The sequence below is a fragment of the Ambystoma mexicanum genome, chromosome 7p (assembly GCF_040938575.1).
Source record: "Ambystoma mexicanum isolate Mex_15411 chromosome 7p, UKY_AmexF1_1, whole genome shotgun sequence".
NCBI classification, from domain to species: Eukaryota; Metazoa; Chordata; class Amphibia; order Caudata; family Ambystomatidae; genus Ambystoma; species Ambystoma mexicanum.
Window position 1 is genome coordinate 268,913,630 of NC_090939.1, and position 15,195 is coordinate 268,928,824.

The 15,195-nt window shown below is 48.4% G+C and overlaps 1 protein-coding gene across 1 annotated transcript in view; it reads right to left on the bottom strand.

The window, feature by feature from the left end:
- URB1 (URB1 ribosome biogenesis homolog) overlaps positions 1-15,195 on the bottom strand; it is a 2,274,827-nt gene that overhangs the window by 265,088 nt on the left and 1,994,544 nt on the right. The window lies entirely within an intron of this gene.

Below are 15,195 nucleotides of genomic sequence, written 5' to 3' on the forward strand. Positions count from 1 at the left end.
TAGCAGGAGTTTGTCTCCTGAACAGAGGTCTCTGGTATGGTAATACTGGTGGATTCTCGTGTTCAGGTATCTGGGTGCGAGTTTGTGGTAACATTTATAAACCAGACATGCCACCTTGAATTTGATACGGTCCTCCACCATCAGCCAATGGAATGCTTTCCGAGATGTAGAAACGTGATCTCTTTTGCCCAGGTGGGAAGTTAACCTCACTGCCACATTCTGGGCCTTTTGTAGTCTTGACATTTGTTTCATAGGAATCCCTGTCATGAGACTGTTACAATAGTCAAGATGGGCATTTACCAAGGCTCCCACCACCACTGGCTGATCTTGGGGTGTTAAAAAATGGAAGTACGTTCCTAAGCAAGCGCAGGGTGTAATATACTGCTTTTATTTTTGCCCCAACTTGTGCTTCACTGGCCAAGTTTTCTTGCCAGATGCAACCAAGATTTTTCACTTTCCTAGAGAACGGGATGTTTTCACCTAAGATCTGTAGAGTTATGTGGGTTCCTTCCTCTCTGTTTTTGTTCTCTGATCTAAACAGTATTACCTCCGTTTTGGCTGCATTGAGCTGTAACTGGTTGCAAGCCATCCATTTTTTGACATCTTGCATACACCAGTCTATCCTTTCAAATGCCTGCGGCAGATTATCTGTCTCCACATAGATCTGCGTATCGTCGGCATAAGAGTGGAAACGTAGATCGCGTTTCCTCAGGATGTCAAACAGTGGTCGAATATATAGGTTGAAAATCAGAGGTGAAAGCGCTGAGCCTTGGGGGACTTCACATCTCAGTTGTATTAACTCTGAGAGGAAGGCTCCCAGGGCCACCTGTTGAGTTCTGTCTTGTAGGAAGGAATCAAACCAATCCACCACAACTTTAGCTGCTCTGCCTATACTTCCAATCCGTTGTGGGCAGAACGGCAGCCCCCACTGCAGTTGCAATACCCTCGGAGTCTAAATGTTTGTGTTTTAGCCCCGGTTGGGCAATTTCTCAGGCGTTGCCGAGTTGGGGATGGCATGCAGTTTACTTTAAGGGTGGGTATCTATACACTGCTAGTTTGTGCACGGCGGTGAGGGAGGGGGGTGAAGAAGTTGGGGTATGTTATATACAAAATGGCGGGTAAATTGGGACCGGTTCTAAAGGGAGGCACTCTTATGCCATTGCAGCACACCTGGTGTTTGTCAGAGACAGATCCTTTGCTAGGGATGTCCCGTAAGTTATCTATATGGAAATCAAAATGATGACATGGAATGTTCGGGGACTGACGAATTTCAAGAAGTCTCGTAGGATTGCGGCTTATGCCCAAAGACACGGGGTCAAGGTCCTCCTATTGCAGGAGACACACGCTCTGAAACACTTATCAAATGTAGCACAGGCCTGGGGCCTCAACAGATACTATAACCAATACTCCACTCAAGCTAGGGAAGTTCTGACCCTCATCCACAAGTCGGTAAACTTCATACTCCACACATCCCACATCGACACAGAAGGCAGATATGTGATTCTTCACTGCACTTTGGCTCACGAAGAATGCTTGCTGGTCAACTCATACGCGCCCAACACTGACTCCCCCGAGTTTATTGACGAAGTGACCACCATTCTTATGAGATATCTAGACGTCCCTATCATATGGGGGGGGGACATGAATTTGATGCTTGATAATGTCCTAGACAGAACGACGACTACTCGCAGAGCCACAACTCGAGCGGCCAAACGACTCCTCATACACATGGACTCTCTGAATCTACATGATATATGGAGAACGCTCCATCCCCATGAAAGGGACTACACTTTCTATTCAACGGTACATGACAGTTCCTCAAGAATAGATCTGTTCCTCTTGTCTGGTAACCATGTGGGACGGGTTTTAGATGTCAGGACCCTCGCACGCACGCTATCTGACCACTCCCCTGTGCTCCTACAGATCCAACTCGGCAACACAATGTCGCCACGACCCGCCTGGTGCTTTAAATCTGCCGCCCTATCTGACATTGTCTTTAAAGCTGAGATCCTAGCGGACATAACCACATTATTTGAAAAGAACAGAGCGTCTGACACACCTGAAGGGATCAGATGGGAGGCATTTAAGGTTTACATCAGAGGGATGTGCATCTCTAGGGAAGCTGGAGTCCTGAAACCTATAATGCAAGCCCTAAACAACTCTGAAACCAAGCTTAAAGCCCTAGAACAGGAGTACCTCTCCACACCAACCCCAGTAACCCTAGCTAAGATCAGAACAGAACTGGAACAGTTTGAGTCGCATGCCTTGAGTGAGGTGCAATATTATGCTCGCCCAGTTGCTGCCCGTAAATATGGGGAAGGAGACAGACCGGGTAGAACCCTGGCCAGGCTGGTAAGACCCGAATTGATAGCATTATAGACGAAAAAGGGTTAAGGCACTGGTCGGACCAATCCATTCTAGACACATTCGCCAGCTTTTATGCCAATCTATATGGTCCCCAGCCTGAACACTCAGCCCAGGAATTGGATGACCTGCTGGAAAGCATTCCTATGACCCTTATCTCCCAGGACACCAGGGAACGACTGGACACTCCGTTCACCTTGCATGAGATAGTCCAGGTGATTTCAGACCTTCCCAAAAACAAGGCTCCTGGCCCAGATGGGCTCACCTCGGAGTTCTATCAGGAGCACGTGCCCATACTTTACACAGGGTCTGGGCCGAATCACTTCGATTAAACATCCCCCCCCCCTCCTTAAGAGAAGCATTAATAACAGTCCTCCCCAAACCTGGGAAACCCCCAGACGAGTGCGGGTCCCACAGGCCCCTGTCCCTTATTAACACCGACATGAAAATCTTTGCCAAGATAATCGCAAACAGGTTTCTCCCATTCATGCCCCATATGGTCCACGCTGACCAAAGTGGATTCGTTCCTGGTCGATCCACTGCACTTAACATCCGCCGCCTATTTAACGTGATGTCCAGAATTGATCCGAACGCTGCTGCAGTGGCAGTAACACTAGACGCCCAAAAAGCTTTTGATATGGTCTCATGGCAATACCTATGGGCCGTGCTGGAGAAAATGGGAGTTGGGCCAAATATGATCTCCTATATAAAACCTCTATACACGGGTCCACTAGCCAGGGTGCTTGTAAACTCTGTTCCCTCCTCTCCTTTGACGGTACACCGAGGCACTCGCCAGGGATGCCCATTCTCCCCCATCCTTTTTGCGCTCGCTATCGAACCCATGGCTGATCATGTAAGAGGGCGTCACATCAATAAAGGCATTCGGTTACAGGACAAGCCGGAAATCGATTCACTTTACGCGGGTGACATGCTCTTGTACGTCAGAAACCCCTCCACATACCTAGACCCGATCATCAGTGACATTACCAAATAGACACGTACTCTGGTTTGACCATCAACTATTCTAAATCCGAAATCTTCCCTCTTACTATAGCAACTCAACAACCGGCATGTGAGTACCCCCTACGCTGGTCCCCGGGTTGTATCAGGTATCTCGGGGTGCAGGTGTCGCTAACCAAATCTTCCTTACTAGCGGACAACTACGAGGCTATGGCACAGCTCGTCGTGTCCAAATTCTCCAAATGGCGCAATCTACCGCTATCCCTTGCGGGCAAACTCTACCTAATAAAGATGATAGTGGTCCCCAAGCTCCTTTACATCTTCGCTAACGTACCAGTCTGGCCCGGGAAGCAATACTTTAAGAGGCTCCACTCGAAGTGCGCCCAATTTCTCTGGCACTCTGGTTCGGTCCGCAAGAAGTGGCAACACATGACTTTACCCTATGATAAAGGGGGGGCTCACAGCCCCAGACCTCCATCTGTACTGGAACGCGGCACAGGCCCAACACGCCACCCATTGGTACACGTTCCAGAATCCGCCCCCGCATGTAAAACTTGAAAAACTGGCTGGGGGTGGGACCAACATCATGACCTTATTACTGCACCGCACATTCCAAACTGACGTACAAGCCGACCCGGTGGCCACCACGATCAGGGCTTGGAATAGCATCCTGCACCCCGAGCAAGAGCAACACCCATACTATAAGTGGCTTCCCATACGGCAATTTCCCAGACTTCCCCCCCCCCACACACGACCAACACCTCTTGCGACACTGGGAAAATCTGGGCTATCGAGCCCTAACTGACCTCTTCCCCGATAGTACGTTTGTTACCCGTGAAACATGGTGACCAGAACACTCCAACTCTCTGCTCGAGGTGCTACAGTACTACAGGCTTAGAGCGGCGGTACGAGCTATGTGGCCCTTGTACCCAGATGAACCCCCAGACTCACCTGAAATCCAATATATAGCAAACTCCGCAGGCGGCAGGGGCATAATATCCACTTTGTACAAAATGCAGCTGGAGAAAACAGTGGACACGTCTCTCAAACCACGAGAAGCATGGGCTAGGGAGCGCGAAACGGAAATAACTGATGAAATGTGGAGCAAAATGTGTGCACACACGCGCAAAGTCTCCCTTAGCGCCAGATTCCGCTGCATACAATTCAAACTCCTCAACAGGCTCTATTACACAACGTACAGAGTAGCGAAATTTACACGCACCCCGACTCACACATGCCCTAAATGCAAATCCAGCGAAGCAGATCACATACACATGTTCTGGTCCTGCGCTGCGCTAAACACGTTTTGGGTGGCCATGGCAGAGGCCCTCTCCAAAATAATTGGTTTCCCGGTGGATCTGGACCCACTAGCCCTGTTTGGTATCTGGGTTGGGGAAAATGTAAGGAAAATGTCAAAATTCTTAAATATAAGTGCCATCGTTGCCTAAAGATGTACATTGCAATGCTGGAAACGCCATAACCCCCGCCCCGCCACCCTCATAATGTGGCTGAAAGCCCTTACCTAGATACAAATGTGTGAAGAAGAATACATTGGATCCCTACCAATGTTATCACGCCCCAAAAACGTGTGGTCAGAATTCTGTAGCTACCTGAACAATAGAGACGAAGTGGAATGGAGGTCTACCCCCCCACCACCAGCACAGCCCAACATACCATGTGAAGTGTGACTCTCCTTCCTTTTTTCTTTTTGCGCCTCTCCAAGCCGTCAACCATCCCCTACCTGGGATGTCGGATATAGTCACGTTGTACTGCCTTTGAATGATGTTATGTTGCTTGCTTATTGCTGTGTAATCTGTGCTGTGCCTGTCTCAACTTTCTGCCAATAAACAAAAGTTAAAAAAATGAAAAAAAATAAGCAAAAGACTGGGGTTCCTATACGCATCTATCAAGGGTGAGGTGCCGAAAAATATTCTTTCCTGACAACCCCCCAATGTCTGACTGCCTGTTGGCTCACTTAATACTGTGCATGGCTCCTGCTCTTTCAACTCGCTTGTCGGAGGACAGAATTTCGGCACAGATGTTCTTTACTGTCTGATGTGTTACCCCCTGTTTTGATGGACTGTGGCTCATGTTGTGTGCCAAAGTGTAGGTCCTCCACAGGGTTATTCATTGGCTGTACCTTTTCTACGCACAATGTTGAAACTAAGTGCTAACTATATCCCTTCCCTTAAGTAAATTTTGGTTTGTAGCAATTACGACCCTTACGGGTTCCTCCAAGGGGGATGTGTTCCCTCTGCCCTGTGGTACTTCAGTTCTGAGATAGGGACATCTCTCTCGCTCTCTCCCCTTTTTTCATCTATGGCCCTCTATCAGTGTTCCAATTAAGTCGGACCCATCTTTATCCCTGGTTTCCTGTTTGACACTCTATAGGGAAGGGTACATGTAGGTCTTCCTCCCATTCAGACGCCTCTCTTTTCCCTGCACTCTGCTGCGGTCTGGCATACTCTACAGTCCTCCTCAGTTTTGAGTTTGTTTTCATGGTGTGTGTGTATGTGTGTGTTAATTCGTTTTTATCCCATTTGAGTTGAAGAGCCAGGTTTTTAGAAGTTTTCTGAATTTTAGATGGTCCTTCATAATTCGCGTTTCTCTGGGGAGGGAGTTGCAAAGTTTTACGGTTAAGCAAGAGAATGCTGATCCACCATGTTGTTTTTTTCTTCTTCTATATGGTTTGGGTTCTAGGCGGATGTCGTCGCTGGATTTGAGTGTTCTAGTCGGCTGGTAGATGGCGATTTTCCTTTGTATGAATTCTGCTCCTAGGCCATGGATTGCTCTGTGTGTTATGCACATTGTTTTGAAGGTGATTCGTTTTTTGACTGGAAGCCAATGGAGCATCCTTAGTGCTGGGGTGATGTGGTCCCTTCATGAGAGTTTGAGGAGATGTATGGCAGCTGCGTTCTGTATATGTTGTAGTTTCTTCAGGAAATAGTCCGGCATTCTGAGTATAAGCTGTTGGCGGATTCAATCCTGGACATGATGGGGGGGATGACGGCCAGTGCTTTGTGCGTGAAGGAGAGTAATGGTAGAATCTGTTTGATTTGTTTAGATGGAAGAAGCATTTTTTTTGATTTTCGCGTTTACTTGCAATTCTAGGGTTAGCTCGTTGTCCATTAGGATTCCAAGGTTTTTGACCTCTTTGGATGGTGTGGGTGCAGTTCCCAGTTCTGTGGGCCATGGTATGTATGGGCTGCTTCCTTGAATGTTGGATATAATCATGATTTCTGCCTTGTCCGGGGTTCATTTTGCGGTCAGTGTTCATTGATTGGTACAGTTTGTGACAGTCTATTAGCATTAGCGATAACAGCTGCCCTTAACATTCCTAGAAAGGTCCACATCTCTGACACCAGGCACAGCCTTCACTGGCTCCTTGTCACACACAGAATATCCCTCAAAACTCTTGCACTGACCCATAAGTGCCAATCCAATTCGGCCACTGCCTACTTAGCCAACCGCTTTACTGCTCATTCCTCATCCCGCTTACTGAGATCACCTCATGCTCACACCTTATCCACGCCCAGATTTAAGTTGCAAAAATCCGGAGAGTCTAGCTTCCCGTCCTCGCGGCCAAACTCTGGAATACACTTCCCAATGCACTTAGAGCCGAACCCTCTTACCTTACATTCAAAAGTAAGGCCAAAACTTGGCTCTTTATCCAGGACCACACCTCTACACAAACTTAACGCTCACCATCTTATCTTCAATGTACCATGATTACTTGCTTGTATATAACCTATGTGCCTTCACTCTATATAATCTCCTATATGTATTCTATCTTCTGTATATCCTGTATATTTTCGCTGCCTCACTAAGTGACTTATGTCACCTCTCACTACTCTGTACGGTTTGCTTTGTAACCATCTATACCTTTGAAGCTATGCGCCCAGATGCCTCCGGGCCAGGTGCGCAATACAAATAAAATAAATAAAATACAAATTGTGTTTTCCTGTTGTTCATCGCCGATTTTGTAGATGATTTGGGTATCATCTGCATGGTTTTAGCAAGTGAAGCAGTGTCTTTTGATGAGGTTGATTAGTGGCATCATATAGATGTTGAAGAGAAGTGGGGATAACAAGGATTTTTTTTTAAACAATTTTTATTAATTTTATTTCAACAAACACAAACCAAACTTGCAGTGCATGTAATAACATTTTGTATTTACATCACTCCATCCGTGTCCACTGCTTCTCCCGTTCCCTCCCTCCCGTTCGAGCCTAGTCTCCTTCATATTCTATTTCTGCGTCTTGCAGTAGGGATTCCTCTCCTGTGATCTCTGCTGGGTCCCGATCACTGGACCTGTCTTGGGTGGGCCCAAATAACGTGGCTATTAGATGTTTCCAGGCCATCAGGATTTCAGCCTCCTCCTCCCCTCCAGATTTACTAGCTTCCTGCCATACTCCGGTTTCAGCTTCTGCCCATTTGTGAAGGTCTTTCCACCATACCTCTATTCTTGGTCTATGGCATGCCTTCCATCCCATAGCGATTCAACGCTTTACAAGTATGTATGCCAGGTCTTTTAGTTTACTTACATGCTTGAGTTTACATGGTCTGGGACACCCTCCTAGCAGGCATGCCCACGCTGTTTCCACCACTAACTTAATCGCTTTTTCTTCCAGCCTATGTGCTACTTCTCCCCAGAATCTCTCAATTACTGGATATGTCCTGAACATGTGCACCATTCCGGCGTTTCTTTGCCACATTTGGGGCATGATTGTCGTCCTGTATTTTTAAATTTGGCTTTCCTTTGGGGTGTCATATAGGCCCTGTGGGTTATATATAATTGTATCTGTTGTAGCCTTGCATTCCTTGACACTTTCTTATGGTACCCACTCATTGGGGCACCCACTTCCTCCTCCCAGTCCTGTCTCAGTTGTACCACTTCCTTCCCCACTTTGGTCATGATCAACTCATATATCCTGGATATCTCGTGTTTATCTTCTGCTATGTCATATATCGTATCTAGATCGGCGGCGTGGCTTGGCAGCCATGGAGTAGGCTGCACGCATCCTGAGCTCCAGTATCCGGCAAATTATCTGATTGAAGTGCATTTAAACCTTGTGAAACGATGAGAAAGATGCAATAAGCTACATGAGATCGAGCGCGGCTGGATGAGAGTGGTTTCACACGGCTGGGACAAGCATAGCGAAAGTTATGAACAACAGAAGCTCCGGTCTACAAATGAGGAACTAGAATCAAAATGGCCGTTGTCCCCTGAACAAAGGAGCCTTGGAAGGCGATTAAAAACAACAACGATGGTGAGACATCGAAGCCTTCCACAACGCGCTGTATGCATCCATTGAGGTGGAAAAAAGCCCCCTGGGCACGGACAACGTGAAGAGATTGCAGAGGGGAAATGCCGGCACTGCCACGCAGCGTCGGGCCCCCCCTGGGGAAGCGGAGGCACGGAGAACGGACTGTTGCGGAAGCGCATAGCAATCAGGCAGCCGAGGCTGCGTCCCACAGCGATGCGGGCACTGTGGGCGATGAGCTGTGCGGACCGGAGTATTGGGAAGTGCGGACTGGGGCAGCATAAAGCGGGCAGCATTGGCGACGAGCTGAGGCTAAAGTAACGACTGGCCAGAGCCTCCGTGAGAGGCGCTGCAACGAGAAGACGAGTGGCCACTGGCAGACTGCGGAACTCAGCTTAAACAGTAAATACAAAGCGGAAGATTGGCATGCCCCACGAAACGAAGCTCCAACAATTTTGCTAGTAAAGCGTACAGACAGCAACCCACACGCTATGTAAGGAGTAAGCACCCCGATTAAAATAACAAGCTCCCCAAAGTGGCCAGTGTGGCGAGAATCTGTGTGAGGGATTGGCAATCAGCGCACATACGGCGCACAGACTTTACCCCTGTCTGCGGGCAATATTGCAGGCCTTTGCTGCTGGCAGGAAATCGTGTGGGGTAACAGCACGATCAGCCATAGATCTGCAGCGACGTAGTGATCAGAGTTACACAAACTTCACGAATTATAGAAGCGGAGCTTGGGGACAAATGGCACGAGATGAGGTGCCGCATATGTAGCAGTATGCAAAGAGCCGGGGGGAGCTGACACATTGTTATACTGAACGGACAATGGTGAGCGAGCTGCGCTGGGCGAGCAGGAGGGCCGGCGCGGCTCACATGCAGAGTTCCGACTTGTAATCGTATGCGGGCGCCGACACAGGAAACTGGTAGTAATTCTTCCCTGCCACTCTGCTGAGAGGAAGGGATACCCCACGTGCACGAGGTGCCACACCGATGTGCCGCGGACACAAACTCAGAGGAAGGGGACTGGGTTGATACACAGCATTAACTAATGCTGGCGAGGGCAAGCCGGCAAGACAGAAATAAGCTTGTGAAAGAAGCTGGGTTACTAAGGACGTCTGCCAGGTGAGGGGAGGAAACAGGTGGTGGGCACGCTGACTACCAACACCTGGATACGGGCCTCCTCCAACGGGATTGCACGGCACACAGGACACTACATGAGCCCGGGACTCAGCACCGGCGGAAAGAGAGATGCATTGAACAGCCCCCCCGGTAACAAGTAAAGTTAGCTAAAGATTACCAAGGCTGTAAAACATTGCACGAAGAAACATACCAGACTGGAGACGGTGCCGGTGGGACTTGTATGAACACTGACACGGGATCATAGATCACAGGACGCGCAGACGACAAGGGGTCCTGCCAAGAGCCAAGGAGTGTCTAACGGCAGAATTAGCAGGGGTCAGAGACGTGGGGGGACACAACCCACTCGGGGTACAGTGCAGAGAGTGCACATTGCCGCTTACTGCAACCCCCTGAGGAAAAGACACTCAAGCATTAACGATCCCTGTGGCGCCACAGAAGAACAGGGAAGCAGGACTCGTACAACACAGAAATGCCATACTCAGGTATATAGACAAGGCCGTGCAATGTCGGTAAGAGGAGCCAAGGCCAAGAGCAAGCAGCCCACAATGGATTTTTTTGCTAGGACGCAACAGACACCTACTGGCCTGACACAAGGCGCGGTGGCCGCATCTGTAGAAGGTACCCCAGTAAAAGAGGATCATCTGATTTTAACAGCCATCACTGAGTTAAAGGCCTCATGGGGGATAGCAATGGCAGACCTGAGGACTGCCCTGGAAAACAAAATAGATGCCGTAGGAATAGAGGTCACCCTGGTGCGGCAAGATGTGAGAGCGCTGGCGGAAAGAACAAGCAGCCTAGAGAGCACGGTTTTAGGGAGAATTCTCTGTTAAGGCTAATTTCCCAAACCTAGTGAGTCCCCCAGCAGCTTTGCTGGATTTTTGGGGTTTATTTTTTTTCTCCCACTCTTAGACATGATTTGAGATATCCTTTGACTTTGTATGTGTTTTATGGGCTATGGGGTCTTTTACTCCATAGGGCTTCATGTGTTTTTGGTATGTGTGTTACACAACACCCTCCGTGCCGTAACACAGGGGTGTCATAGTGACCCCCAAACATAGACTCCGTACCCTGGGACTGACTACTGTCTCCCAGGGCATGGAAAGTCACCATTGGCTTTACTAGTCCTAAATTGTGAACAGAACCAGTGCAAACCATCATATTGTGAGCGTACTGGTAGGGGCAATTCGATTGCCCCGGGTCTGTTGTTCGAGGGGGCACTGTCCAGTCCCCCCTGAGCAAGTTTTGGCTGGTGGCAGTGGATACTACTTTTTATATTCAACCGCGAATATATTCCTATAGGATTTTCCCATTGTTCGAGGCGAATACTTTTTAACATAGCCTCAAACATACCGCCGGTTTATTTATTTAATATTAATTCACTGGTTGGTATTTTTTGCCAGAACTCGGTTCCAAAATGGCGTTTGTGTTCACTTCTGTGACTCCAACCCAAGTCGAGCCCTTTGTTCCACTTTTTGGCGGGCTTCTCCACAGAAGCCTCTAAATGTGGTGCCACTCTGTCAGGGTACCACAGTGGGTGTGGGAGGGGGTTTAGGCACCCTGGACTGAGTTGCCTCGGCAACTCAAGTCGCACTCTTGTGTGATTGACCCAGTGGTGAGCGACAGCTAGGACTGATGAATGGGGGTTTTCTGCATAAAAGCAGGGCTTTGGGGACTGGGACTTCAGAAGTCGCCATAGGACCAAAGAATCCGAAGAGGGAGAAGCTGAGCCGACCTGCAACAACGACACCACCGGTGGAGCCCTGCTGAACCGACTCACCACTTCTTCCAACGACAGAGGAGATCTTCATCCCGAAGAGTCTTCTTCCTTTGACTGGTGGGGATAACCAGTTTGACCGCCTTTTCGCCTTCCCGGATCATCTCGTGGCCGCCTTGCCTGTGCCAAGCACCCCGGCAACAGGGATACCATGTTTTTCCACTACCGCAAATAAAAGGGTAGTACCTTTTTACCTGAGAACTCCGCGGCTGGTTTCTTCCCTGGCAGTGCAACAACCTTCAGCTTTCCTCGACGTCGGGACCATCTCTTCCTCTGGACCACGCCGCGACTTGCACCCGCTGCCAGGAACAACTGCCCCCGCTGGAGGATTCTCTCCACTTTTAAGGTACTGTGTCCGACTGGCCTCCCTCGCAACGGTCTGTGTGGGGTGTCTCTTAAATCCTCAATTTACCACTTGGGTTGGCCCTAGGCTGGCTAACTGAACTTTCCTGAGCTGAACTGATTCTTTTTTAAACTCTCTGCAAGACTCTCCAAGCCTTTTAAACTGTGTGATCTTGGGCGCATTGGTGTTCTACTCTCAAGGGGGAGCCTGGCCTCTGAACTTTTTGCTCACAAGTAGACTTTGACTTTCCTGTCTTGCTGAGTGCTTTTAAAGTATTGTGTTGTGTGCTGTTTCTAATTTCTGCCTTTTCCTTCCCTTTTTAACTAACTTTTTGGAGTGGCATCTTTAGTTAAGCTCTCACCTCTATCTGGAAATAAGTGGTGTTAACTAAGACTTGTCTAATAAGGAATAAGGGATGTATATATATTAATAGTGATTGTTTTTGAACTTGCTTACAATAATAGTGCTAGAGTGTTTCTAAGTGTGTCTTTAAATAATTATATACTTGATACCAAAAGCTCTGGTCAGTGTTTGCTTGTGCTACTGTATTTTGGTACCTATCTTGTATACTCTATATACTGTCTAACTCTTCTTGGGAGAAGTCTGGCTGCTCAGCCACAGCTACCAGGTAAATCTCGGTGGTACAGACTGCTACCAATTGGGTTTACTGCCAATACCTGTCTTAAGCCTTTTGCAGTGGTCCCTAAGGGACCTGCACAGGTTTCTGCATAACATGCGGTGAAAACCAACACAGAAACCAGCACAATCAACGCAGAGGAGGTCCACATATTGAAGCAACAGGTGGCTAATCTCGAGAATCGTGCAGAGGAGGCTGAGGGAAGGGCGAGACGCAACAACATACGTGTGGTCGGCCTCCCAGAGGGAGAGGAAGGCCAGGACCCCACAGACTATGTGGAGAACATGATCCTGCAAGAAATAGGAGCTGACAAGCTTTCACAAGGTTTTACCGTTGAGCGAGCGCACAGGGCCCTGATGAGGAAACCACGACCGGAGCGCCCCCCCCCCCTCCCCCTCGGGCAATAATAGCAAAGATCCTCAACAACAAAGACAGAGAGAAGATCTTGGAGTATTTTCGCAAAGGTGGAAAGTTAGAGAGGACATCTGCAAACATCACGGCATATCCTGACTACACCATGCTGGTGCAGAGACAGCGTTATAGCTATGTGGCAGTCAAGAGGAGACTAAACTCTCTGCAAGACTCTCCAAGCCTTTTAAACTGTGTGATCTTGGGCGCATTGGTGTTCTACTCTCAAGAGGGAGCCTGGCCTCTGAACCTTTTGCTCACAAGTAGACTTTGACTTTCCTGTCTTGCTGAGTGCTTTTAAAGTATTGTGTTGTGTGCTGTTTCTAATTTCTGCCTTTTCCTTCCCTTTTTAACTAACTTTTTGGAGTGGCATCTTTAGTTAAGCTCTCACCTCTATCTGGAAATAAGTGGTGTTAACTAAGACTTGTCTAATAAGGAATAAGGGATGTATATATATTAATAGTGACTGTTTTTGAACTTGCTTACAATAATAGTGCTAGAGTGTTTCTAAGTGTGTCTTTAAATAATTATATACTTGATACCAAAAGCTCTGGTCAGTGTTTGCTTGTGCTACTGTATTTTGGTACCTATCTTGTATACTCTATATACTGTCTAACTCTTCTTGGGAGAAGTCTGGCTGCTCAGCCACAGCTCCTGGTAAATCTCGGTGGTACAGACTGCTACCAATTGGGTTTACTGCCAACACCTGTCTTAAGCCTTTTGCAGTGGTCCCTAAGGGACCTGCACAGGTTTCTGCATAACATGCGGTGAAAACCAACACAGAAACCAGCACAATCAACGCAGAGGAGGTCCACATATTGAAGCAACAGGTGGCTAATCTCGAGAATCGTGCAGAGGAGGCTGAGGGAAGGGCGAGACGCAACAACATACGTGTGGTCGGCCTCCCAGAGGGAGAGGAAGGCCAGGACCCCACAGACTATGTGGAGAACATGATCCTGCAAGAAATAGGAGCTGACAAGCTTTCACAAGGTTTTACCGTTGAGCGAGCGCACAGGGCCCTGATGAGGAAACCACGACCGGAGCCCCCCCGCCCCCCCCCCCCTCGGGCAATAATAGCAAAGATCCTCAACAACAAAGACAGAGAGAAGATCTTGGAGTATTTTCGCAAAGGTGGAAAGTTAGAGAGGACATCTGCAAACATCACGGCATATCCTGACTACACCATGCTGGTGCAGAGACAGCGTTATAGCTATGTGGCAGTCAAGAGGAGACTGCGCACAGCTGGAATCAAGTACATGCTTTTGTATCCTGCTAAACTCAAAGTCCTGCATAAAAGTAGGGCATTTTTTTTTATACCCAGGAGGAAGCAGCGGCATGGCTGGATACGCAGGGCTGCCCAGAACGAGATGAGGAGCAAGATCGCGAGGCTCACGATAAGTGATGGGGATACATCATGTATAATAACAGGATGGGTGGGGGGGGGCATGGAAAAGACAGTGGTATGGATAACTGGGAAGGGGTGAAGATAGATAATATTGAAAATTGTAACACGGGACCCTTGGACTTGTTGGACTAATTGGACTAGAATATAAGATGCATAAATAAATCGGGTAGCATTAAGTGCGCTGAATTAGAAGCAAAAAGCAGCAGCAGGATGGAGGCGACCTACCCCTCCGGAAGTAGTAGTAGGAAAGCCATAAGGGCGACTTCACCCTGCTGAGCCACAAGTACAGGCGATTGCCAGAAAAGGGATAGATGCGGGGGTGCCTGAGATCCAGGGATGGAGCTGGGCAACAGTTGGGGAGGGTGTTGGGGGAGAGCGGATGCAGGGGAGTGAGTTGGGGCGGGGAAGGGAGGCGGGAGGGAGGGAGATTTGGGGGTTTGATGTGTTATTAGTTAGGGGGAGTTTAAGTTGGGAAACGTGCCTAGATGGAAAGGAAATACACCCGGTCTGGGACTGCACTTGTGGTGGGAGGAGAGGGACCCAAACGAGCCATGGGGGATCTTAAAATAATTACTTGGAACGTCAGGGGGCTCAATAGCTATCTAAAAAGGAATAAGGTTATGCTGTACCTATGCAGACAGAAAATAGATATAGCCCTGCTGTAGGAGACTCACCTAACACAGGATAAGATGGAGATGATCCGGAAGAAATGGAGGGGAACTGTGGTGGCTGCAGCATATTTAGTTTATGCCAGGGGAGTGATTATCTGGGTGGCGCCGCATGTCCCGTTCCAGCTGTTACAGACGCTAGTGGAGCCGGACGGAAGGATGGTCATAATGAGGGGACTGGTGGAAAATAGAGAGATAAGCATTATAAATACATATGCCCCGAACCAAA